Source organism: Rutidosis leptorrhynchoides, chromosome 2 (assembly GCF_046630445.1).
Source record: "Rutidosis leptorrhynchoides isolate AG116_Rl617_1_P2 chromosome 2, CSIRO_AGI_Rlap_v1, whole genome shotgun sequence".
In the NCBI taxonomy this organism is placed as follows: domain Eukaryota; kingdom Viridiplantae; phylum Streptophyta; class Magnoliopsida; order Asterales; family Asteraceae; genus Rutidosis; species Rutidosis leptorrhynchoides.
This window is the reverse complement of record NC_092334.1, coordinates 68037724-68047073: the sequence shown is the minus strand read 5'-3', so window position 1 is coordinate 68047073 and position 9350 is coordinate 68037724. Positions and strand designations below refer to the sequence as shown.

The 9350-nt window shown below is 31.7% G+C and overlaps 1 non-coding gene across 1 annotated transcript; it reads left to right on the top strand.

Moving 5' to 3' along the window:
• The first annotated feature begins 3057 nt into the window (after nucleotides 1–3057).
• Nucleotides 3058–3164, top strand: LOC139894955 (small nucleolar RNA R71). The gene has a single exon (XR_011775428.1). It is a non-coding gene; the product is annotated as a small nucleolar RNA R71 (small nucleolar RNA).
• Nucleotides 3165–9350: the final 6186 nt, after the last annotated feature.

The window sequence follows — 9350 nt, the reverse complement described above, 5'->3', positions numbered from 1 at the left end:
CAAGTAATACAAAGACTTAGTCAAATGTATCGGGGATGTTACTCCCGATAGGCCTACCCCCAATAATTAAGCATGCAGCAGCAATTAAAAATATCACTGTAGGGACTTAGTCGGACATAGCCGGGTATAGCATAGTTTAACAGTTTGATACTTGTGTCTAAATTGTAAAAAGTAAAAACAGCATATGTCTCACCCCAAGTAAAGTTGCTAGCAATAAAGAGGGGCTATGAATTCACCTTAAATAGCAGTTGAAGTATTCTACGCAAGAAGGAAAGTAAAGCAAGTAAGTGATCTGGATATCAACCTAGAGGTATAATGTTTGATTAGTTAATGTCTAACTGACATAAAGGATGTTTATTAATATAGCAACTATATTGACAGTGACGGTTTTCGAGAAAAGTTCATATTTCTCAAAAGTTTCTATTTTTGGAAACTTACTATTTATGGAAAGCTTCCACTTATAGTAAGCTTCTAGTTTAAAAATGTTCGGGTTATAATTCCTAACAAAGATGTTGTTCAATCTCGCCCAAACTTCGTTGCTAACATGCAAGTCACTCGAATGATCTATTGTTACCGAGTGGCCCAGGATCTCTTGACCAGAATCTAAGTCTTGGCATTCGAGATCCACAAGCGTCCTATAATGGTAACAAGGATCACCCTAGGCCACGAGTAGCGGTGATGTTTGTAGTCTTTGTACGCTATTTTAATTATAACCTTCACGTTAGGTGCGTATATACATATATATTCATTAATTCGATTTTAATTATAATTCCTATATATTAATTCATAAAAATACTTTTATAATTTTTAGTAACATATATTACTAATTATAACATGTTATTTGTTTTATTTTTAATTGCATATAATTTATAACATTATTTACATGTTTTGGTAAAAGATAAAATAATAAACCGAAGTAAAAAGTAAAAAGTAAAAAGTAAAAAGTAAGAAAAGAATACTTACTAGTAGTAATTCTTCAAAGAGAGAATGAGAGAAATTTTGATGTGAGTTTTAATGAGAAATGAAAGGTATTTATACTTGAAAAAATTAGGTAAAAAGAATAAAATAATTAAAAGAAAAAGAAATATTTTAATTTTTAATGGGATTTTAAAATTCAAAAGTATTAAATGTTAGGTCATGGGATAATGCACAAAATAAAATTATAAAAGTAGTTTTTCCATTATAATTTTTAATTAAAAAGTATTTTATTTATTTTTTTATTTTTTATTTTTTTAAATTCATTTATTTTAAGGATTTTTTTTATATAAATAAACAAATTAATTTAGTACTTTTCCAAGAATATTTGTCAATATTTTTTTATTTAATTAATAAATACAAATTTTGCATAAAAATAATAAATAATTTGGTATTTTGTATTTTTAATAATAATTATGATTTTAATTATTAAACTATAGTTTTAGTAAGTTTGTAAATATTATTACATTTATATATAATTGGATTTATTATATAGTTAAATATATAATACATTAACTAAATAATAAAAGTGATACAAAGTTTATATACTTAGTTAAATTATGTCAAATTATATAAATTAATAATATATTATTTATTTAAGCGTACATTGTTGACTAAAAATTACTATTCGGTCAATATTTAATTGTATATAACAACCCTTAATACATATAGTCAGGCAGATTACCCTAGGGTTAATTCAGTAAATTTAGAAGTCGAAAAGTGAGGGTTGTTACAGTACCTCCCCGTTAATAAAAACTTCGTCCCGAAGTTTTAGGTAGACTTCTCGGATGCATCAGCGGTTGAGAAGAGATGGGGATATTTCTGTTTCATTTGGTCTTCACGTTCCCAGGTATACTCGGTGCCACGTCGTGAATTCCAACGGATCTTAACAATAGGTATGGTGCTTTGTTTTAAGCATTTAGCAGATCGGTCCATGACTTCTACGGGTTCCTCTATGAAGGGCATTTTATCATCAATGCGAATGTCATTCAAAGGAATAATGAGAGTGTCATCAGCAATACACCGTTTAAGATTTGAGACATGAAACACATCATGTACTTGACTGAGTTCGGTTGGTAGTTCTAATCGATATGCCATGGGACCAATTCTTTCAGTGATTGTGAAAGGTCCAACATATCGTGGACTGAGTTTACTTCATTTACCGAAACGGACAACACCTTTCCAAGGGGATACTTTCAACATGACTTTATCTCCAACTTGGTATTCGATGTCCTTTCGTTTCTTATCGGCATAACTCTTCTGTCGGCTACGGGCAGTTTCTAAACGTTGCTTGATTTGAACGATCTTTTCGGTAGTTTCGTGAATAATTTCAGGACCAGTTAAATGTCTGTCCTCAAGTTCATCCCAACACAGAGGGGATCTACACTTCCGTCCATATAGAGCTTTAAAAGGTGCAGCTTTAATGCTAGAGTGATAACTGTTGTTATAAGAAAATTCAACCAAAGGCAGATGTCTATCACAGCCTTTGCCGAAGTCGATAACACAAGCGCGAAGCATATCTTCCAATGTTTGAATGGTTCGTTCACTTTGACCATCGGTTTGCGGATGATAAGCAGTACTCATGTCAAGTTGAGTTCCAAGAGCAGTTTGTAAGGATTTCCAGAATCTGGAAGTGAATCTACTGTCGCGATCGGATATGATTGATATAGGAACACCATGACGAGAGACAATTTCTTTGATATACAGTTGTGACAATCTCTCCATCTTGTCGGTCTCCTTGATCGGTAAGAAATGAACAGATTTAGTAAGACGATCTACTATGACCAATATAGTATCATTTCCACTAGAAGTCTTGGGCAATTTAGTAATAAAGTCCATAGCGATACATTCTCACTTCCACTGCGGAATATCGGGTTGTGTCAACAGACCAGAAGGCTTTTAATGTTCAGCCTTGACTTTCAAACAAGTGAGACACTTACTAACATAAGTAGCAATGTCGGTTTTCATGTTAGGGCACCAGTAGAATTCCTTCACATCGTGGTACATCGTGGTATATCGATGTCTTTCCTTGTTGTGATGTCGCATCCTTGGTAGAATATTTGTACTATTTGACAAGTGTCTAAACCATGTTGCGGACATCCTCTCAATAATTTTCCAAATCTTGTCCATGCTTCATATAGAGTTTCATTTGGCTTCTGTGTGAACGTAACAATTTCTCCTTGAAGTCTCACGGCTTTAGATGCCGGAAAGAATTGTTTAAGAAATTTTTCAACTAAAACGTCCCATGTATCTGATGGTATTTCGTATGCCCGAGAGACATATTAAATTAATGTGGCTAATGTGTTATGATCCAAGTCGGGTCATACCTAATAACAAGCTTACCGACACTTTATATGTATTTAATTTTAACGATTGGGTCGTTAAATATATATACGCGACACTTGAATTTTAGAAAATGGGTTTTCTAAAATATAATCACTTGAGATAAATTATTTGGATAATTTACATTTAATTATTTATAAGGTTAAATAATTATAGTGTGTGTTAAATTTTATAAAAGGGTTTATAAAACTTGCAAGTATTATTAATAATTACATAGTTTTATTACATGTTTATAAAATATTAGTGTGATTATTATAAGACATGGGGGGGACGGTTTTAAGGAGTCCCATGACCACCTCCCATGCTTATTCCTTTGGTACTTGTGTGGTCTCAAACCCCATGCTCATGCCTTACAAGTATTCCAAGGTTTTGACTCATTTTGAATGCAAGACACACACACACATAAGAACAACAAAAAATTCTGCTCTCCCTTGGGCTGCTGGCCGATTTGTTTGAGTAAGAAAAGAGAGCATTTTGTTTGCTAAATCAAGTGATTGAGTGTTCTAAAATCCTAACTAAACAAAGGTAGGTGTTGGTGATTGATTGCTTGGGGTATCACTTGCTTGAGGCTTCAAGTTAGAAGCTATATTCTCCATCATCTTCTTCATAAACTTGCTGTCCAAATTCAGCTCCTAACTCATCTTAGAGGAGGTATAATCTTCTTCCTTCTTTGTTATATGTAAGCATTATTTCATAACTTGATAACTATATGGAATTCAACTAAAATGGTTATGCATATTAACTTGTTTTCTTAGTAATTATGCTTCCGCTTGTTATAACTTAATATGAATTGGTTTCATGATTTTATTAACATTAAGAAACTTGTTATTATGTTGAATTCCATCAGTATCAATCGCCCCTTCAGGTAACAATTCTAACCAATCTTTGGCTTCTCCCTTTAAAGTCCAGGGAAATAACATGAGATATATCTGTTCATCCTCCACTTCTCTTATTTTAAATAGAGTGCAGATCTTATTAAAGGTACGAAGATGTTCATTTGGATCTTCCTTCGGCGCACCACTAAATTGGCATTGATTTGTCACCATGTGTAGGATTTGTCCTTTGATTTCATAATCTGGCGCATTAATGTCTGGTTGAGTAATTGCGTGACCTTGGCCAGTGCATTTAGCTCTCATTCGGTCTTCCATACTTAGAGGTTCCAGATTTTCCATGATTGAATTTGTTGAATCTGAATCACTAGAGGATTCTGATTTAATGGTTCGTTCCTCAACAATCTCTGTTTGAATGATTGGTGGTTCCGGAGGAAAAATTAATGGTTCAGGATCTATGAATTGTCCCTGAATATTCTCCGGATTCTCAATTGTGAGGTCGGGTTCAAAAAATGGATTTTCGAAAATTTGAATTGGAGTACTTGGTCGACTGGATGACGATTCTAAAGAAAAATCAACGGCGACAATATTTGCTAGATGTCTTGATCGAGTTACAGGTGGTGAACGTACAAAAGGTGGTGAACGTTTTGCTCGGTGCATTCACTGAATATCCTATTAGTTTTTAAAAAGAAAGAAAATTATATAAGTTATCCAATTAATAGACTTTTCTGATTTTGCCCACGTTTCGAATAGCCAAAAGATGCAGCAGAGGGGCAGGATTTTGGTCTCAATATAATTGAGTACTGTTTGGCTCCAATAACCCGGTCCACGTACAAATCCAACTATTACTACGAACCAGAAAATTTTGATGTCTATCAATTTAACCACTTAAAATAATTTTTCGTAATTTAAAGAAATTTAGAGAGAAGAAATAGAAAAATTCTATGCCCTAAAAACTAGAATGGCGAGAAATAAGAAAGAAAAAGAGCGCGTCGAAAAATGTCGAAAAATAAAAGATTGAAAAATAATAGGCGTTGAAAAATAAAAATAAGAAAGTAGCGCGTCGAAACTCAAAAAGGAACTAAAAGTTAAGAATTAAAAGTTGCGTCTAAAAATATTAAAGCTTAATAGAAAAACTATATCCCAAATGGCAATATCTTAAAAAAGTACTAAACACTTAGAACAGCGTCGCAAAATTCTAAAGCACCTAGATCTTAGTCTAAAGAAAAAGCACTTAAGGGATTTTACGGCAAAGCCTAAAAATCTAAAAATAACTATGGCAAAAACTATATTTAAAACTAAGTACGAACGATAAAAAAAATACAAATTATGCTAAAACAAATAAAAAGATACAAAATATAAAAATAAACTTAAAGTTTATAAAATTATAATTTTTATAAAAATATTATTTTTATATAAAACTATTAATTTTATATATTTAATAAAACTTAATATAATTTCGCATTAAATGAGTACCAGGTTTGACCTGTCAGAGGACCTCCACGAGTGCGGTATGGTCCAGTTCAAATTCTCCGCGAGTCGCGGAGGGTTCAATTTCTACTCAGAAGGGTTCGATTTCTATAGGTTCAGTTTTTTTTTCCTGTTTTATAAAATAAAAAAAAATATAAATATAACTTAAATAAAAATTTAATTTTAAAACTAAAATAAAAATACTTATTTACTTTATAAATATTATAAACTCTTAAAAATATAAATATATTATTTTTTTCTTTTTGTATTTTTATATTTTTATTATTTTTAAAACTTATATTTTTATAAAAAGAACTTAATAAAAACTTTTATAAAAATCTTTTTTTTATATATATAGCGTTGCGCTTTCGACGTTTATATGTCCCCGGCAGCGGCGCCAAAAATACTTGATGTGTGCGAGGCGTACTAGGAAATAGTGTATATTTTACTAGGAAAAACTATTAAATACGATACAATTTTACACAAGATATTTATTTATTTATAGAATGGATATACTTAAACCTTACTACAACACTTATAGGCAGTGTACCTAATCGTACAGTAGTGTAGTTTTTAGTAAGTCCGGTTTGTTCCACAGGGAAATCTTTTAAACAAAGCTTAACGCTATATTAGTTTAAATTATAAAAATACAAATATATATATAAGTAATATTATTATTATAAAAAGGGGTTTTTACCGTTTAATGACCGGTTTGTCAATTTTTAAAACTTTAGTCGCAGTTAAAACCTAATGTAAAATATTAAATAAATAAAAGACTTAATTTAAAGCGTAAAATAAATAACGATAATGAAATTGCAATAAATAAAAGTGCGATGAAATAAAATTGCGATAATTAAAAAGTGCAATAATTAATAGTGCAATTAAATACAATGACAATAAATAAAAATGTGATAATTAGAAGTGCAATTAAATATGAAAATAAAGGAATTATGCTTATTTAAACTTCCGTAATCATGATATTTGATGTGTTGATTTTAGTTTATTCCCATGGGTTAATTGTTCTTTGTCCTGGATTATTTAATATGTCCGTCTGATTTTTATCCATAACAGTCCATCAGTCATAAATATAAAGTGCGAGTGTCCTCGTCAAATTATCCTTATATCCGAAGTCAAATATTCTAACTAATTGGGGACTTAAACTGTAACAAGGTCTTAATACTTTGTTTAATAATTACACCAGGTAACCCAAGGTTTTAATACTTTGTTATCAATTATGCCAAGTGTCCTTGTACATAATTTCACCCCTGTTTTAATAATTCCATAGACTATTAATCCATTCCCGTGTCCGATTAAATGAACGATTATTCGTACATATAAATATCCCGCCTATTGTGTCCGATCGAGTGTATATGGTTATTTATAGGTATGTCCAATTGTAAATCTTTATATTAAAATTAACAAACTATCATTTAGTTAAACAAATATAAAGCCCATTAATAGCCCATAGTCTAATTTCCACAAGTGTCGTTCTTTTGTCCAAACCCCAATTATGGTACAAAGTCCAATTACACAATTTTAGTAATTAGCCCAACATCATGATTACTTCGGCTTTAAATAAGCATAATAATAACTTAGCTACGAGACATTAAATTAAAAAGGTTGAATATAACTTACAATGATTAAAAATAGCGTAGCGTTACACGGATAGAATTTCAACTTACACCCTTACAACATTCGCTAGCATACCCTTATTATTAGAATTTAAAATTAAAATTAAAATTAAAATTAAAATTATAATATATATATATATATATATATATATATATATATATATATATATATATATATATATATATATATATATTTTACGTATATTAGAAAAGAAAAAGAAGTAAATAATCCGTCAAATTGCATGGCCTTTTAATGGCGGATTACTGTTTTTGTGTGCTCCGCGAGTGCGGTGGGTTTTGCCTTTATAAGCTTCGCGAGTGCGGAGCTGTGGAATCCAGCTCACACAAGTTTGGCTCCTAGCTTGCCGACGGATTTTATTATATAAATATAATATAAATATATAATTTATATAATTAATTATATATTATATTATATTTATATACATAATTAATTTGTAACTTTTGGTCCGTTGCGTCGTACGTTGAAAGCTGGTTCATGTCTCGGTTCCGGATTTTAGAACGTCCTTTCGTATAATTTAATATCTTGTACTTTGCGTTTTGCGTCTTGTACTCTTGTAATTTTGAGACGTTTCTCATCAATAATTTGAACCACTTTGATTGTACTTTGTACTTTTGAGATTTTTGGTCGTTTGCGTCTTCAATTCGTCGAATCTGTCTTTTGTCTTCACCTTTTAATTTTTAAACAAATATTCCTTGTAAATAGGACAACTGCAACTAAAAGCTTGTCTTTCTTGAGGCATAATGCGATGAAATATATGTTTGTTTTTAGAATTATCAAATATTCCCACACTTGAGCGTTGTTTGTCCTCAAGCAATATAGTCTTGAATAACAACATACTAGAATCACTTCTTTATTCTTCACACTTTGTACATCAGTGATTTCATTACGGCGGTATGAACAATGGTAGTAACGTTATGGTTTACAGTCCCACATGACTATAAAAATTTAGATCCTTTAAGGAAATTGGATCTTTATAAAAACATTTGATCTTTTTGAAAATTCAATCTAGTTTTTACCCTAGATAAGTTTTTCAGAATAACCCTTCACCGGTGTTTGCAAATTCTTTTTGTGGGTTTGGTGGGTTTCAGATTTGAAAATTTTAGCTCAAAACTTGCGGTTTTGTGTCACCCACTTGCTAACCTTGTATTGGGAAAGCAACACGTCCAGTATACTTGCTCCGTATATTACCTTTCTGTAAACTACCGTCCGATTGTAAAGGAAAGCGTTTAACAAGCAACTGTTAAGGCAATGTCCCCTGACATGATTTTAATTATGGTCTATAACGTATCGGATGCAATTACTATCCTTTGTAGGAGCAATAGTAAAGCTCACCCTTATAATTTTCCGGTCTGGCACAAGGTCCTGTCTTTGACCATGCTATGCAACCACCGTTCTTACGGTTGACACCCGATTTGGTTCAGGTGACCTAATGAATTCCAGGTGAATTCCTAGGATTTTACGTTCAATGGTAATGAACGCATTGAAAATGGGTTTTCAGAAAACAAATCGGTTTGTAATTTTGATCAAAATATTTTCTCGTTCAAGCTCGAGTTTAGATATCATCGAATTCCATGAGTTTGTAATTCTCAATCTTTAAGGTCCATCTCTAGGATTGAGTAATATCAGGCTTAAAAGCTGATTTTTGATCTTTTAAGGAGATTATCCTTTCTGGGGATCTGATTCATTAGTCTTATCCAGCTAATTTGCACGACGTCCTCCCCATTTTACAAGACAGATCCTCTCATGGTTAGGATAAGTCTGACCACTTGGCGACCCTGTTTTATGCTGAGGTCCGTGGATTTCCTGCTGATTTTAGAGATGACTTTTCTAGATTTTTCGTCAACCTACAGCTGGTCTGGACGACAACTTCATGACCTAAATCAAGAAGCGCGTTTCTTTTTCGGAAGACTTTACTTCCTTTTAACGATGGAATTGATTCATCGTGTATATCCATCTTTCTTTCAAATATATTATAATAAATCGGGTAAAACTGTTTAGTTTAGTCCAAAGCAAAAGTATCTTCAATTATTTGTTACAGAAATATGTGACATATGAAAGGACCCGTCCTAATCCATCTGG